Source organism: Crocuta crocuta, unplaced genomic scaffold (genome assembly GCF_008692635.1).
Source record: "Crocuta crocuta isolate KB4526 unplaced genomic scaffold, BGI_CrCroc_1.0 scaffold126, whole genome shotgun sequence".
In the NCBI taxonomy this organism is placed as follows: domain Eukaryota; kingdom Metazoa; phylum Chordata; class Mammalia; order Carnivora; family Hyaenidae; genus Crocuta; species Crocuta crocuta.
In genome coordinates this window covers 214,423-232,785 of record NW_027531000.1, presented here as the reverse complement: position 1 = coordinate 232,785, position 18,363 = coordinate 214,423, and the positions used below count along the sequence as shown (strand labels likewise).

The following is an 18,363-nucleotide window of genomic DNA, read 5'->3' as shown; positions in this document are numbered from 1 at the left end:
TCCCACTCAGACCTTGATACATATCCAGTGCCTTTCACAGACCCAAACGAAATGAAATCTGCCTCCCCGTGTTAAGCAATGTTGTCTGCCATGACTGAAAACCATAGGTGGCTTAAAAAGCAGAAATGTCTTTTCTCACAGTTCTGAGGCTAGAAGTCCCAGACGAAGGTGTGGCAGGGTTAGTGTCTGGGGCGGCCTCTCTTCCCGCTGCCTTCTCGCTGTGTCTTCACATGGCCTTTTCCCTGTGCTTGAGGTGAGAGAGAGGGATCTCTGGTGTCTCTTCTTATAAGGGCCTCACCCTTAGAAGCTCTTCTGTCTCACATTGGGCGGGGGGTAGAGTATCAATATATGGACTGGGGGAGGGGCGTAATTCAGTCCCTAACACACATGTCATTGACAAATACTCCCCCAAATAAAAAAAAAGTTGTCGACTTTTTTGCCCTCAAAGAAGGGTTTTTAAAAATCCCATCAGGTCAACAGCAGCCGCTGCAGCAAAATTTCTGAGCGCTGAATCCTGCTCAGATGATTACTCTCCCATAAGGCCAAGCAGCTCTGCTATAAAGGAATGTGGTGGGTTTTGTACAAAATATGTAAAATGTTCCTCCGCTCTCCCTCCTGCTCCTGAGCATTCTGAAGAAGTGAGAGTTCTGTCCCTTCTTCCCCTCTTGCCAAGCATTCCTATTTATAGTTTCTGGCACCGGAGGGTCTGAAAGAGTCAAGAGTTTTCAAATCACTCCCCTACCCTTGCCGGGTGCTCCCCACCATCTCCGCTCAGGCATTAGAAACTATTATTCCTGGCTCCCTGGTCAAGGTCTGGGGAGAGGAGAAAGAAGGAGAAAGATCTGCCACACACAAAGACGTAAGTCCCCTTAAAAAGCCTCAGAGGAAAATGAATTGTGGTTTTGTCCTTCTGGTGTTTTGTGTTTAGGTCTGTGAATAACCAAGCCCTTGGTCTGTTCCTGAAAACTTAGAGAAAAAGTTTCATATTGACTTCATCCCTGAATCCTCCTTCACAGAGATGCTGATGAGTCTGAGGGCACAGAGGGAAAGGCCAGAAAGGTTTGTTGCCTGGATGCCAGCAGCCATTAAAGGGTTTTACAATTCATCCCTCTGCTTCTAACAGTACATGATAAATTACCAGCATCAATCTCTCTAACAGTATCAGGCTTCAGAACCTGTGAGCCATATGTTCACGTTACTGCTTTGTGCAAATAGATAGTCTAAATATGCATCGATCTGGCACATTTCATGAGTATTTATCAAAATGTTCTCCTGTCTCCCAACACATGTATTAATAAAAATAATACTAAATAATACCAAGTGGCAGCCATGCACGAGATTCTGTAGGTTTACTTTGCAAATTGAGCAAAGGCGATTTGTAATCATAAAAAGAAAGAAAATAGCCCAGTCACCGGAAGTTCTTATGGAAGATAGAATAAAGCTTGTATGTAATTGTTTTTATAGACGGATGGCAGAGGAAAGATGGAAATAGGATTGAAATTGATTTATTCCCTGATAAAAATTCTGGATTGGGTGTTCAGCCTTGTGGGGCAAGAACAAACATTCTTTACACTGGGAACCGTGTCTGTGTGACCTTGAAATGATGCACCCCATAGAGCTGTGACATTTAATGTCATAGGGCTGAGCTCACATTTCCTCAGAAAGAAATTAATGTATTTTAAAAATTCCTCTGTTATCAATACTTCCTTCCTGGTCACCATAGGCAGCGATAGAAGTTGAGCTTCTGAGGACAGCAAGACTAAAAGTTGCATTTTAAGCCAATGATATTAACTTAGGGAAAAAAACGTCTGGAGGAATATATTTCAAATTGGCAATACCTGTTATGGTTTGGGACTCAGTTTGTAAAGGTCATCTTTGTTCTTTTTAAAGGCTTTGAATTCACTGAATTTTATTAGAAAATTTAAAATTGCCTTAACTTTTGAATTTGGGAAAACTTTTAAATGTGTGATAGAGAAAAATGTAACAAAATGTCCGCATACTTTCCAACACAAATGAACAAATGTTCACATTTTGTAAACTTTTTTTCAACTCTTTTCATTAAAATGTATTACAGGGGCACCTGGCCTGCTCAGTCGGCTGAGCGTGTGGCTCTTGATCTCAGGGTTGTGAATTTGAACCCCACACTGGGTGTAGAGATTACTTAAAAAAATCTTTAAAAATAAGTAACTAGGGGCGCCTGGGTGGCTCAGTCGGTTGGGCGTCTGACTTCGGCTCAGGTCATGATCTCACAGTTCATGGGTTCAAGCCCCGCGTCGGGCTCTGTGCTGACTGCTAGCTCAGAGCCTGGAGCCTGCTTCGGATTCTGTGTCTCCCTCTCTTTCTGACCCTCCCCTGCTCATGCTGTCTCTCTCTCTCAGAAATAAATAAAATATTAAAAAAATAAGTAACTAAAAATTAAAAATTAAAATACATGACAAAAGTAACAGAGTTGAAATCCTCTGTATACTCCTTGGAGGCCCCATTTTCTGGCTTACTTCCTACCACCACAAATCCGGAATATGTCCTTCAGCCACAAATATATGTAGCCATCAATTACATAAGATGTTACTTTGTATGACTTTAAACAGTTACATAAGCATCTTAATGAATCATTCTTCAACTTAATTTTTCATTCTCATTATGCTTTCTTGAAGGCTTCCCCCTTATGCTACTTGCTGGCATTTTAAAAATATTTATTACTTGTTTCATAATTTACATTTTTTACTTTAATTAGCAGGATAAGACATACCATAACTCTAATTAAAGTCCAAGTAATTGACGGATACCTACAGCTCCAACACTACACAGAGTATTATTAGAAAATGCCACTCCCTTGATTTCTTTCTTGGGGAACCCCTAACACAAGGACTTGAGTGAAATTAATCTACTGGAAGAAAACCAGGAAGCAAAGAGTAAGGAAGCATGGGAGGTCAGAAAGCCAGTGTAACTGTGCATTACTGAAACTCCCATTGGTGGGAAGGAGACATCAGGGGCTCAATTCCACCACATGAAAAGCACATGAAATGCTGTCCAGAATTGTCTGCCTAAAAGGAAGGCCAGCTGGAAGAGTCATCTATAAGCTCCACTGCCCCATTGGATGAAGATGACCCCCAGGGCATTAGCCTCACCCACGGTTTTGGGCTGTACCATCCACGGGCCATGAGGGCATCAGAAAAGGCTCCAAAGTAGAAAAGAAGGGTACACAGTGCACACTTGAGTGGGGTGTGGCCAGCTGGGGTGGATCTGAGCTCACCCAGAACTGTTGGCCTCCCGCTGGGGCTATATTGGCTACACCAGAGCTATTGGCAGGCATCTTTCTTTCTTACACATGAGAATCCAATCCGACTACACAGAACGGGCTTGGCCTGCTTCCTCAAATTCCGCAAGTGACAGGAAAAGCAGGTTTTCCATTTCTCAAGAGTTGTCTCTGTCAGAAAATTCCACAGGAGCGGTCACCATCACTGAAGTCACCCATCTCCCATAGCCAGAAGGCAACCCAAAACATCAATTGTCCAGACCACCTGTCTTCTCCACTTTCCTCCCTATGCTTAGAATGAGAAAACTGCTGTCCTGTAATGTGACAAAGTCAACCACAGTTTTGTCACTGGCCTGTACCAGACTACAGTTGAAGGGAAGAGGCCACAGCTGTCTGTGAAACTCTAGCACATAGTAGATACCCAGGAAATGTATTGGGAACTGTGGACCCCACCTTGTGCCTAAAATGCCAGCTTTCCTTAGCATTACTCTTCAGGGGATCAGTCCATAACCTGAGGGGGTTTAGACACCATCCAGTACCCCAATGTTCCTGTCCCCTGGGCAATCCTAGGACAGAGGATTGGTTCATCTGAGAAAGAAGGGGCCATAGCATAGGTTCCTCCTAAGGCAAAAGGGAAAAGCAGGAATTTAGGGTGCGTTGGAGGGGAGAAGAGATGTTTGCAAGGAAAGAGAGTAGCTCAAAAGGAAAGAAGGTAAAACTAAGCAGAGTTGTAAATTGTTGCTGGACAGAATTTTCTGTGTCTTAACAATTTTGCTAGGCAGCCACTGTGTTTCTCCTTACATGCAAAGGCAATGGATTCCAGTGGTTTTAGGAATAACTTCTTTCTTCAGAACCTTCTTGTTACTTGTCATTATCACTAAGATTGCCCAAACCTTTAAGACTCTCTACTGTGTTCAGTCCAGCTCCGTCAGCACTTTCCAAATTCTGTGGGGCAGAGACCATATCAGCTAACATTTGCTGTGGTACCCAGTATATCTGCCATTCTCAGTGAGCCCAACTAACCATCCATTTGCTCACTCAAGAGGGCCTTTCTTTCTTTCTTTTTTCTTTCTCTTCCTTCCTTCCCTCACTCCCTCCTTCCTTCTTTCCTAGCTTATTTATTTACTATTTTTAGAGAGAGAGAGAGAGAGAGAGATAGAGAATCCCAAGCAGGTTCAGCACTGTCAGTGTGGAGCCCCATGTAGGACTCGAACTCACAAACCGTGAGATCACAACCTGAGCTAAATCCAAGAGTCAGATGCTCCACGGCTGAGCTACCCCGGCACCCAAGGGCCTTTCCTTTAATTAAACATACCAGGTTTCCAAGCTAAAAGGAAGCAGAGGATTATAGTAATTATCTGGATGACTTTGGCCATAATCTCACTTTTGCCTGAGTGTGATCCTTACCTTAATTGCCTTGATAGCTAAAGAGAGACTTTATTCTTGGAATTACAAAATTATAGGGCTAGAAAGAGATCTCAGGTCATTAATCATGAGAATAATAGGGTCAATTATCTGGTATAAAAAGAGATCAGACACCTCTTCCCTTTGATGCTTCATGGAGTAAGGGGGGTAGATTTCTTAGCATCTTCCCTTTCCCCCCATCTCATCACCTTTTACTCCTCCTCAGTTAAGGCAACCAAAACTGAAACCTTCATCAGCTCCTCCAAAATTATGAGGGATCCTTAAGATAAAGGACAATATAAAGTATCCTTTGATTCCTATCCCTTGATAACACTTACTTTATTGGTTAGGTTAATGTGATGTTAGACTTTGGAAAGGTGAGTCAGGAAAATACAAAAGTCTAAGACCTTCTAAATTCTGACACCCTGTTTTTAGTTGGCATTTTTTCCCTCAATGGTCTCAAAATTCAGGTAATATCCTATAACTACAAATAGGTTTCAGAAGAAGACTGATTTGATTTTTTTATTTAATCAATAAGGTTCAAATGTATTTTTGATTTACTAGGCTCCAAGACGTCCTCTGAATTTATATTACAGCAGTGTAGTGTAGGCAACCAGGACTGTCACTTGTAAAGGACGCCACCATCCACAAATTCCCTCTGTTCTTCCCCTTCTGGCTATAACAGTGTCCAGCCTCCTTCGTCCTTTATGCTTATGTAACATCTCAACACTTTTCTCAGTTTCCATGGAAGATGCCAGAATATTTGCTCCAGTTTTTTTCTTAAAGAACTCTGCACTGTATGTATACATAGATGGATTTCAAAATAGTTACTTAGAGGCAAAACTTACTCCTCTACTGCAGACTAAATATACAACAAAACACTCCTTTTGCAATGTGATAGGGTACCTCTTTCAAGATCAAAAACAATTCAGGGTGCCTGAGTGTCTCAGTCGGTTATGGGTCCAACTTTGGCTCAGGTCATGATCTCGCAGTTCCAGTCCCGTGTCAGACTCCATGCTGACAGCTCAGAGCCTGGAGCCTGCTTCAGATTCCGTGTCTCCCTCTCTCTCTGCCCCTCTGCCACTCACGCTCTGTCTCTCGTTCTCTCAAAAACAAATATTTTTTAAAAAATTTTAAAAGATTAAAAACAATTCTCTAGGTGTGGTTTTTCAGAGTTTCCATTTATCTAAGCATCATATTCAAGCCAAAGGATCAAGTGCACTTATGGTTTTCTAATTATTAAAGGAAAAGGTTGCTTGTTTTTTTTAACTTCACACTGGTTGCCATTTTGCTGAGTGTTTTCTACAGAGAGGTGCTCAGCCATATGATTTCATAGATTAACCAATCTAATCCTCAGAACTACCTTATAAGGGAGGCATATCTATTTCCATATTGCAGATGAGGAAACCGTAGCTTGAGGCTGTTCTTTACCTGCCTAGAGAGTGAAAGGGCTGGAGCTGGGAATCCAACCAGATCTATTATGATTCAAAAGCCAGATTTGCAAATAATCTTTATGCTCAGTGTATCCATTGTGCCCCATTTAACACATAAACCCACATGCAATTCTCCCCCCTTTCTGGATTAACTAAAGTGTGATTCTACGTAGACTGGAATGTATTGACTCTATTTTTTTTAACGTTTATTTATTTATTTTCAGAGAGAGAAAGAGAATACACATGTAGGGGGAGGGGCAGAGAGAGGGGAGAGAGAGAATCCTAAGCAGGGTCCTTGCTGTCAGCACAGATCCATGAGATCATGATCTGAGCTGAAATCAAGAGTCGGACTCTTTACCAACTGAGCCACTCTGGTGCCCCAGTACTGAGTATATCTTTAAAGCTTGAGGTGGCATCCTCTGCATAGCAGTATTTGGTGACTTCTTATAATGCATTTTTATAAGCCTGACAACATCATCTCATTTTGGTCTTCATTTAGAAATAATGATGAATATTAATAAGTGCTCAAGGCACAGTGTCTTTTCTTGTGAGAGCCTTGTCACATGAGTGAGTGAGCTTCCAGAAAGTTTGGTTCAAAATGGAAATGTGGATATAAATGCTAAAGTGGGGAGGTGTGAGTGCTCTGGGCTCCGTAACTTAGGTGCCGCTTCTGGAACTATTGCCTATTCCTGATGAGGAGTCTGAGGAGACCCTGAGTTTTCTAAGGAGGAGCCTTCTATCATGGAAGAATTAAATAAGTCTCATTTTATGGAATACTGAATGGGGGCATACTGTCTGTTCTCTGCTACTTAGTATTTTAAGCAGGCTCATTTCAAGGAATGCCAGAGAGAGTCAGCAAACCACCAGAAGCTAGGAAAGAGGCATGGAACACTTTCTCTCTCACAGTCTTAGAGGGAAACAACCCAACCCTGACCACAACTTCTTCCGGAACTTCTAGCCTCCAAAACAGAGACAATTAATATCAGTACAGAGTCACTGACCAGTCTGAAGTTAATTCACCCTGGAATTTTCAGTTTCCTGAATATATATATATATATATATATATATACACACACATATACACACACACACATACACACACACATATATGTGTATACATGTATACACATATATGTGTGTGTGTATGTGTGTGTGTGTATATGTATATATATGTGTGTATATATATGTATATATGTATGTGTGTATATATGTATGTATGTGTATATATATATATATATTTTTTTTACTTAATCCAATTTGATTGAGTTTCTGGCACTTGCTATGGAAGATCCCTCACAAATACTTTGTCAACCTACAGAGCATCAGGGACGGGGGCCAGGATGGTGATAGAATGAAAACTTGTCACCTAGGAAAGATTGAAGGAGCTGGGGCTATTTTACCAGCAGAATGACCACATGCAGGAAAGAAGGAAAGCAAGGCTAAGGCTATTTTCACACAAGCTCCTTGAGAGCAGGAACATTTCTTTGTGGCTCTTGCTGTACCCAGTGCCTGTTACATAGCAGCAGCTCTGTAAATGTCTGAATAACAAATGCAGTGAAACTCTCAAGAGTCCTGGCTTACAAGCAATAGAACATGGTGAACAAAAATAAGGTGACGTAACATTTATTACAAGAATATTAGATAAACCAAGTAATTGCAGGGATGCCTGGAGAACCGGACTGAAACACACAGCCAGACCATAATCAAAATCATGCCACACAACCAGATGGGAGGCCTTTGCAGCCACTGCCCTGAACGCTGCACATCACACTTTGGGCTGCATGTGGCACTTATCACCAAGGACAGAGAAGTGTTTTACAAACACTTTGCAGCTCAAGTTCAGTTTACCCATACTACACTGTGGTCCACAAAAACTAAATATTCATAATATCTTGAGGGACTGGGCTACATGTTGGGTAGTTCTGCTGCCAGTGACTTCCAGCAAAGAGGATGGCTTTCAAGGAAACAGCAATGTCTATTAAATGCTTGCTCTGTGCTGGGCTCCATGTACCACATTCATCTTCCCATTTATAGTCATTGCAGCAACTCCAGAGAGCATATGACATGTCCACTATGTGTCAGGCACTGCAGGATTGTATGTGTGTAGGACATTTAATAGGGGTGTGTTTGTCTTTGGTCAAGTTCCTCACCTCCTCTGTACCTCAGTCTCCCAGTCTATAAAGTGGCAATGATTTTTAAATGACCTACCTTACAGATTCTTAGGACAAATACTTATCTTATCTTATCTTATCTCATCTTATCTTGCTGAGCTAATGTGTATAGAGTAGCTAGAATGGTGCTGGGCATATAATACCCCCATCCCAATTCTACAAGGCTAGTGTGCCATTTTGTGATGCTAAAACTGAAGAGTAAGCTGTACATGATGACACAGAGTGCTTGGGTCAGCATTTGAACAGAAGTATATCTGACTCCAGAGCCTGAAATCCTAGACATCCACAAGACTGATAGTAGAAGCAAACTATGTTGAAGTGTGGTATAAAAGCATAGACAATTTAAGGCAACAAGGAAATTATCAGAATTTTCAATACATGTTTTCTGCTTATTTTTGCACATCTGTTCACAAAGTTCTTAGGAACTTCAATAGTATTTTAAAAAATTTTAAAAAAATTTAAAAATTTTTTTAAGTGTATTTATTTATTTTGATGGGGGGTGCTGAGAGGGAGACAGAGAATCCCAAGCAGGCTCTGTGCGGTCAGTGCAGAGCCAAAGGAGAGCTAGACTCATGAACCGTGAGATCATGACCCCAGCCGAACTCAAGGGTGGGACACTTAACCCACTGAGCCACCCCAGTACCCCTGGAACTTGGGTAGTTTTAAGTATTTCTTTCATATACAATCAATTTTTTAAAGCCCGTAAAGGTAGGGGCACCTGAGTGGTTCAGTCCTTTAAGCATCTGACTCTTGGTTTCGGCTCAGTTCATGATCTTGTCATTTCATGAGTTCAAGCCCCCCTCACCCGACCCCCTGAGTCGGGCTCAAACTGGCGGTGCAGAGCCTGCTTGGGATTTTCTCTCTTCTGCCTCTCTCTCTGCCCCTCCTGCACTCTGCTGTCTCTGTCTCTCTCTAAATGATCTTCTCATGATCTCATGGTTTGTGGGTTCCAGCCCCGTGTTGGACTCTGCTAGCAGCTCAGAACTTGAAGCCTACTTCGGATTCTGTGTGTGTCTCTCTCTCTGCCCCTCCCCCACTCATGCTCTGTCTGTCTGTCTCTATCTCAATCAAAAATAAATAGACATTAAACAATTAAAAAATATATTTTTTTAAAGTCCATAAAAGCAAATAAAAGTACTCAATTTGCAACTTGCTCGGAGGCTGAACGCAGAATGTCTGAGCTGGAAAGGCAGAACTGCTATTTGCGCAGGTGTATGCTTGGGTGCAGCAGAAGTGCGGTGGACCCAGTCTAGATCACTGGCAAGGAAGCCTCAGCCGGTGCTGCGCATCCCCCTGGGAACATGAACAACATGACTGCCTTTCTTCCCAGAAAAATGTGTATAAAATTTCAGAGGTTTCACAGGCCTCTGGACCCCATCTCTGAATTCCAGGTGAGGAGCCCTTCTTGATTAGTGACTCTAAACCTTTTAAAGAACCTGCAGTCAGGGCACCTGGCTGGCCTTAGGCAGTGGAGAGTGTTCTTGGGGTTGTGAATTCAAGCCCCACCTTGGGTGTAGAGATTACTTATAAATAAATAAACAAACACATAAATAAGTAGTGCAGCAAAAACCACCATATGCCACCTATGCCACTTCCTCCCAGTGTCCAGAAGGAATCTAATATCTGCTTACTACTATGTAAACTTGCATCAAAATCACATTTTTCATCCAGCAAATACTTATGGAGTGTCCATAATGCATTTGGGCATACTTTCTAGAAGCTGGTGATATAGATGTGAACGAGAGGAAGGTGATATAGATGTGAACAAGAGGAACAAGGCCCTTGTTCTCAGGGAAATTCCAGGGATGAGACTGACAATAAACATAAAAAGCAATGTATGAAACGGAATAAGGTAACCAGGAGTGACTCGTGGGTGGCTATTTTAATGAGGTGAGCAGGGAAGACATCCCTGAGGAGTCATTGGGGCTGATACCTGAGTGCCAAGATGGAGCCAACTGTGTGAAAAATTAAGAAGCTGCCTTCCAAGGCAGAGGAAATAGAAAGTCCAAAGGCCCAAAGTAGGTCATGAAGTTGGTCTTACTGGAATAAGGAGGAATAGAGACAGGACCAGGGTAGTTGGCACATGGTCAGTAAACACTGAATTTGAGGCTTCAGCAACCATGATAGTGCACTAAATCTAGATTTCAGGTGTCAAATTTGAATAAGCATCAATAACTACTTAGTAACAAATAGGTTTTTAGGAAGAGACTCTGTGTGTAATCATAAAAATCTAGGAAACCAGCATTTTTCTCAATGATTGAACACCATATTAGGAGGATCTATGGGCTATAGGTCAAGTTTTAGGAATTGCTGAGCTAGATGGCTTCTGGGGGGCTCCAAACCACCTCTACTGGGGGGGATGCTCAGATCCATCAACCTCTGAGACCACACCTCAGCGCCTACTTTTACTTCAACCCTCAAATCTTCAACATGTCTAAATTATATTCCAAATATGTACCTACTTTTAGAGAAAAGGCCAAGTCCCATGTTTCCAGCAGGGAAATTTCCAGTTTGGGGGCAAAAATAAAACTAATTAACAGTTCTAACTATAAGTCAAAGCTCCAAAAGGATCTCCTGCAGTTACTTTGGAAAGGTTAAGTAAGGTTTTTCTTTTTCTTTTTTTCAATGTTTATTTATTTTTGAGAGATAGAGAGACAGAGCATGAGTGAGGGAGGGGCAGAGACAGAGGAAAACACAGAATCCAAAGCAGGCTCCAGGTTCTGAACTGTCAGCACAGAATATGACGTGGGGCTTGAACCCATGAACCGTGAGATCATGACCTGAGCCAAAGTTGGATGATTAGCCAACTGAGCCACCCAGGTGCCCCAAGGTTAAGATTTTTCTAGGGGCAACTGGGTGGCTCTGTCTGTTAAGTGTCCTACTTCAGCTCAGGTCATGATCTCATGGTTCATGAGTTCGAGCCCCACATCGGGCTCTGGGCTGACAGCTCAGAGCCTGAAGCCTGCAGCTTGCTTCACATTCTGTGTCTCCCTGTCTCTCTGCCCTCCCCTGCTTACACTCTGTCTCTCAAAAATAAATAAATGTTTAAAAAAATTTTTTAAAGATTTTTCTAAAGAGCCTGTGCCCTCCACAGGAGAGAGAGGGAGATAAATAGGAAATTAATTAGAGAAAACATCTGCCAAAGTTTTTGCCCTGCCTCAGAATTTCAGGAATGTCATTGTGATGGATTCATCTTAGCGCAGACAAAATCAAGGGCAGTGGATGGTGGAGAATTCTATCACCCAGAGCAGCAGCCATTTCACTGCAATTTAAGCAAAACATCAAGGGACCAATAATTCCCTTAAAGTTCTTGTTATAAAGTAATGCCAGAAGCTGGTTGCACTGAACTTTGAGGATTTCTGCATTTTTTACCCCTATTGAAAGAGCATAGCGATCTTTTCAGGTTATTATTTAGCTCATGGAGAAATTTACTGAATGAAACACATTCGCTTAATATGATTGAAAGAAGAATTGAAGATTTGCCCCATCATCACCACATCAAGGCTGCAGGACAGAACTGAATGGAATAGTATCTATTATGCATTTGGAAATGTATGGCGAGATTAAAGAGAGAGAACATTACTGCAGTTTTTATATTTTGTGTTTGACAAAGGACTTTCAAATATTTTACTTGCTCCTCATAATAACTCTTCTAATTAGCATGTTAGGATTCTTGTAGGCCATAAATGAAAGAAACATATCTTAATCATGCATGAACATAGAAGAGAATGTGTTGGCTTTTATAAAATATGCCACATTCAGGCCTGGCTGCATCCAGCCTCTCTCATTAGTCTCTCTCATTCTCTCTTGCTCCTTGGCTTCATTTGTTCTGCGTGTCAGCGTCGATGGCTTTGTACAAACAGCTAAAGCTTACATCAACCTTGTGGGTTGGAATTCCAGAAGCAGAAGTCAGACCACTTGTGGAGATTTTTAGTGGCCCTGCTTTGGCCATGTACCCATCCCTTGAACCAATCTCTATGAACAGTGGAGCTAAGGCTACTCCAGGGGCCAGCCAGTGGATTTCATTGACAGTCCAGCCACAGCCACAGCCACATGGAATTAGAGTTGGGGCCACTATCTCAGTAATGGAATGAGGAGGAGTGCTAAGCTCCTTTTGTCTTTGCTAAGACAAAAGATGCAAATAGTCAATGTCAATACTGTTAGCTCCATTTTGCAGATTAAGAAATTTTAACAGTGGATGTGACCAAATTAAAAAAAAAAAAAGTCTGGTAATGATAGCCTCAAATTTCTTTAACAGAAGATTAAATATTCCATTCCTTAAGATAGATAAGGTTTAAAGTGCACAGTAACACAGTGAGTTAAACCCACATCAAAGCAAAATTTTCTGTTATAAGATCATTCTCTGAGAGTCAGTCTTATTTAAGGAGATGAGCACAGTGTATATATAAGGAGGAAGGAGAAATGCAGAAAGGAGAGTTATTTGAGTCCTTGTCATTTCCCCTCTAGACTGCAGACTTCTTGAAGAAAGAATCTGTGACTTCCCTCCTTTATCCCCTGCAGGGCTTGGCAAATGATCGCAAATAGCAGTCAATGTAAGCTGAATAAAGAGAAATAAATTAGCACCCTTTGCTTGTCCTCATTTCCTCGGTAAATTGATGTGAGTTCAATATATCACCTTTAATGCTATGTCCATCTGAGAGACGAGACTGACCTTCTCCATTGGGAGAAACTGAGCAGGGGATTTGACAGGGATTTGAAAGCAGTGCACATAACCTGGAATCATGAATTTACAGATTAGAGCTGAGGTTTAAATAGCATATGATTCAACTCTTCTAATTTTATATATCAAAGAATGGATGCCATAAAATTCATAGCAAGCCCTAAGTGTTCTGTGGGGGGAAGCGGTAAAGGTATGAAGGCTACTGTCCTTGGTTCTGAACCACTACTCCCTGCAGAGTCTCTTTTCCTGATGGCGGACACTTGCAACCCTGCCCACCCTCTCCTGCCGCCGTGGGCTTTCCTATATTTTTGTTTTCAAGATGGATGGGGGGAAAGATACGTTATTTACTACCTTAGAGAAAATAGAACTGAGCCTTGCATCAAAATCTTTTGACCGTTCTCTCATTTGTCTGACATTTACCCTTTCCTCCCCAGGATTTGCTTATGCTGTCCAAAGAAGTGAATCAATTTGTCCCAAGTTCCCAAATGAACTGGAAGTCCCAGGTTTCCTAAATCCCCATTTGGTGCATTCTCCCCTCCTCTCCCCTCCCACACACACTTTACTGTGTCAATAATATTTGAAAATTCCATTCTAAGAAGCTTTTTTTTAATGTTTATTCATTTTTTTTTTTTTTGAGAGAGAGACACACAGAGCACTAGAGTGGGAGGAGCAGAGAGAGAGGAAGACACAGAATCCAAAGTGGGCTCCAGGCTCAGAGCTGTCAGCACAGAGCCCAACGCAGGGCTTGAACCCACGAACCGTGAGATCATGACCTGAGCTTCAGCTCAGATGCCCAACCAAGTAAGCCACCCAGGTGCCCCTCTAAGAGTCTTAAGACCAGGGCATGGTCACCGCTCTTAGATGCCTGTGTATTTGTTTGCATCTGCATGATAAATCAGCCCCAGACTAAGGGACCTAAAACAAATATGTACTATATAACAGTTCCTGTGGGTCCAGAATTCAGGAGTAGCTCAGCTGAGAAGTTCTGGCTCAGCCTCTACCATGAGGTTGCAGTACAGGTATCACCCGAAGCTTCAGTCAACTGGAGGCTTGTCTGGGGCCGGGGCTACTTACAAGGTGGTTTATCACATGGCAGGCAGGCTGATGCTGGTGGTGGGTGGAAATCCTCAACTCACTATGTGGGACTCTCAACAGTTGAGTATCTTAAAATGTAGCGCTGGCTTCTGCCACAATGGGCACTCCAAGAGACTAAGGTAGAAATGACCATGTCTTTTATGACTTAGCCTCTAAAGTCATACACTATCACTTGCATTAGTGCAGCAAACCAAGCTGACACAAGGGTGTGAATACTAGGAGACATGGACCATTGAGGGTCATCTTTGAAGCTGGCTCCCACAGCGTCTTGTGTGCATTCTCATAGCACTCGTACCGCTGTATTACAATTACATTTTAGGGGCGCCTCAGTGTCTCAGTCGGTTAAGCGTCCGACTTCGGCCCAAGTCATGATCTCATAGTTCATGGGTTCAAGCCTCCGCGTCAGGCTCTGTGCTGACAGCTCAGAGCCTGGAATCTGCTTGGGATTCTGTGTCTCCCTCTCTGCCCTTCCCCTGATCGCATGCTCACTCTGTCTCTCCCTCCCTCTCAAAAAATAAATAAGCATTAAAAATAATTACATTTTACTTGCACTATTCTGTGGCAGATACAGTTATCTGCCTACCAACAGCCATTATCCCCACTCTCCTTGCTAATAGAATCCTGACTTTGTGAAGGTATTGGAAAGCACTTTTTCCAGGCATCAGCAAACTGTGGTCCCTGGCCTGTTTTTAAAGTGCCATCCATGAGCTAAGAATAGTTTTAACATTTTTAAAGGTTATAAAAATTAAAAGAAGAATGTGCAACACAGATCATATATTGTACACAAAGCCTAAAATACTTGCTACATGGTACTTTACCAAAAATGTATGCTGAGCCCCTGGTCTAAGTCACCCCTGGTAACCCCATTCTTATCTTTCCCTGCAGGGTTTCAATCAGGCAGGTGTCCCAATTTTGACATGAAGGATACAAGAAAAAAGGTACTGGGCATTGGGGAGCTTCTGGAAAGAATTTTGCTCCCTCACAAGAATGGACACATGAGAGGAGATCCCTTCTGCCTTTCATCCATCCTGCCTTGAGGGCTCTCTGGTAAGAATGGCCGTGTGACAGCTATTTTGCCACCATGAAGGGAAAGCAAAAAGTGTTCTAGAGAAGCTGACCTGGACACCTGACATTGTTGAACTGTTCACTTGACCAATCCCAAAACACTCTACTTCAGATTTTTGTTACATGAGAAAATTGCAACTACCTTTAAGCCCTTCTTTGGGAATTTTGTCACTTGTATCTGAGAACATTCTAAATTAGAATGTTCTAGCTCCTTCTAGACTGAGTTTTTAGGGGGCAAAAATCTATGTCTCTCACAGAATCCCTATTTCTACTGTAAGGTCTGGCATAGAATAACATCTTAAGTATTGGTGGTAGTCTAGATCATAGTTTCTCCACTTCAGCACTATTGACATTTGGGGCCAGATAACTGTTTTTTTAAGAGAGCTGTCCTGTGTGCGGTAGGAGAATTTTTAGCAGCATTCTGGCCTTCACCCATCACTTTATCCCTTCCTCCATGTTGTGATGAACAAAAAATGTTCCCAAACATTTTCAAATGTTCCCTGGGAAACAAAAATCACTCCTGGGTTGAGAAGCACTAGTCTAATTCTTATATCCTAATTCTTAGGATATTGATTTCTAGTGTAGATTACTTATTATGCAAAATGTCAGGTTCAACATGTGGTCCAGTCAAACTGTAGTCAAGGCAGAGAGGACTTGGGGACATTGAGAACCTGAGAAGGCTAGATGGGGCCCCAAGGACTAAGGAACGGGAGGGAGTTGGCCACTATAGAAATCTCAGCTAAGTCTGAAACTGGCAGGGATAAACATGACCACTTTCCTCTTCTGGTCCTTTTTGGTATGGTGGAGAAGTTACTGGAGCATAATGAGAAAAGTTTCTTAGTCTGTGTCTTAGGCAAAACAGTCCTAGGGATCAGAGAGGGCCAGATAACAACGATGAAAAGAAAGAAATGTGATCTTGCTAGTGATGCCCAGAGAGCTCAGGAAGGCTGTAGCCCTTTGAGGCAAAGAGTTTGATAAAGGATAGGGTGGGGGCAGGGGGAGATGAGAAGATGGCACATAAAAGTGGTTGAAAAACCACAACCCAATAATGAGAAAACTCTATCCATGCATTAGGGTGGTTCTCTGCAATGTGCCTGTCTCTTTTGAAAATACAACGGAAAAGTTTCCATCAGACTGTTTTCTGTCAAATGCTGGCCCCTGACAGATTGTGGCATATGGTGGTTTGCCTTTTAAGTCACTGGGGTTTTCTCACTCAACTTCACCAAATGGTGGCTGTAATTATGGCAGTAAATGCCTCTCAAATGACAGCTTTTTTCCCTCCTTAAAAGAGTGAGCATTTTAACAAGGATGTCGAGTAGACCACGAAGAACTATGTGCTGCAGGGCTTCTTGGGAGAGAGGCTAGAGAATGACGTTCATCGCTCAGAAAGGATGCTGATTTCCTCAAAAGGGCGGCAGCAAAGACGCGAAAGGCTGGAGTTCCGATCCAGGCTCACCACATGCTAAGCTTTGTGACCTTCCTCAGGCAACTCCCTTCACCTCTCTGAGCCCTGGTTTTCCCAGCTTGCAGTTGGCAGGATCACAAAAGGCCATCTACAGGAAGAGAGCTTCCCTAACTGCACCAGGTACTCAAGGACGATTAGCTCACCACCTCCACACCTCATGTCTCTCTGTGACAGATGAACAGTCTACAGCGGCTTATGGAGGGGCTTGTGCTATGTGTTCGTGCTCCCATTGGCAGACTTTAGGTATTGGGTTAATGCAAATCTGATCCTCAGCCTCTTGTTTAAAATTCTCCCAAGAGCCTCCTTGTCCCAACCATAACTTGGATGGCAGGGACCACCACCGTCCGTCCCTCCTCATGCTTAGCCTCTGATCACACTGCTCTGCATGTCCCGTTTAGGCTCTGGCCATCCCAAAGTGCTGGCCGGGTGCTGCGTACATGACTTCCTCTCACTTCCAAGATGTGAGGCATGAGCTTGGCGCAGAATGTTTTCCCTCTTCCCCAGCTTCTGACTTGACTAAATCCTACTATTCCTTCAAGTCGCAGTTTGAAATTCACTTCCCTTGCATTGTGGGCTAAATTGTGTCCCCTTTCAAATCTGTATGTAGAAGCCCTAACCCCCAGTACCTCAGAATGTGTTTGGAGATAGAGCTTTGAAACAGTTAATCCAAGGAGCACCTGGGTGGCTCAGTCAGTTAAGTGTCTGACTTTGGCTCAAGACATGATCTCATAGTTTGTGAGTTTGAACCCCGTGTCAGGCTCTATGCTGACAGTTCAGAGCTTGGAGCCTGCTTCAGATTCTGTGTCTCCTTCTCTCTCTGCCCCTCCCACACTTGCACTCTGTCTCTCAAAAGTAAATAAACATTAAAAAAAAATAATCATATGGAATTATCTCCTTTTTACATTCTGTCTCCTTTTGTGTGTGTGTGTGTGTGTGTGTGTGTAGAGAAACAAAGATGTTACCTTAATTTAACATCAACAATGACCGTGTTTAACAGCCCAGGGAAGAGTTAGTGGAGAGAAGACACACAGGCTTTCTGTTCCCTAACCAGCCTTAACTTGGATGTCAGAGCCCTAGCAACCCAGAAGCATCATACTTAGCCTCCCAGTGGAGTGGGAAGGGGCAGGGAATTGGAAATAGAGGCTCAAAATTTAGAGAAGGGCTGATGGTAAGCCTGAGGAGAGGCTGCGTGGCTGTGGGGAGGGTCCTAGTACAGGTCTTTGGCTGTGAACATGCCCCTGGCCCTGCAGAGCATGGAGTCCTTGGCAGTGTCATGGGGTGCTCCTTGGACAAGATCTCAAGAACAGCTGGCATGGCACATTGGCGGGCATCCAGCACATTACCACACCATATCTGTGATGTACTGGTTGATGAACATGATGCCGTTGTCATCTCAGTTAGAAACTGCTGGAAAGTGTCTTTGATCTCACTGATGGTTGTATACTTCTCCACCACCAGGGAATTAGGGTGACGGCTCTTGTTAAGCTCCCTGGTGCCATGCGGCAGGAAGCCAGTCACCGTGTCCTCCTCTCCACTCACTGCAATTAGCTTCCACCTACTTGCCATTCTTGCAGATGGGCAGAGTTCCCCTGCTACAGCCTCTATGTCCTGTCACCCTTTCAACGTGGGTGAGTTTCTGTTGGTTGATGAGATGTCTTGAGGAGTCCATGATTGAAGGTCTTGAGATCAGGGATCATGTGTCTCTGCATCATCAAGACTGACCTGACTGCCCAGAGGCATATAGAAGACATGGAGTATGTTTTCCATAGGTGGATGGAAATGAATGAAAAAAG

At 42.9% G+C, this 18,363-nt stretch overlaps 1 pseudogene; it reads right to left on the bottom strand.

Moving 5' to 3' along the window:
• Positions 1–17,777: 17,777 nt before the first annotated feature.
• LOC144236972 (V-type proton ATPase subunit F pseudogene) lies at positions 17,778–18,136 on the bottom strand (annotated as a pseudogene).
• Positions 18,137–18,363: the final 227 nt, after the last annotated feature.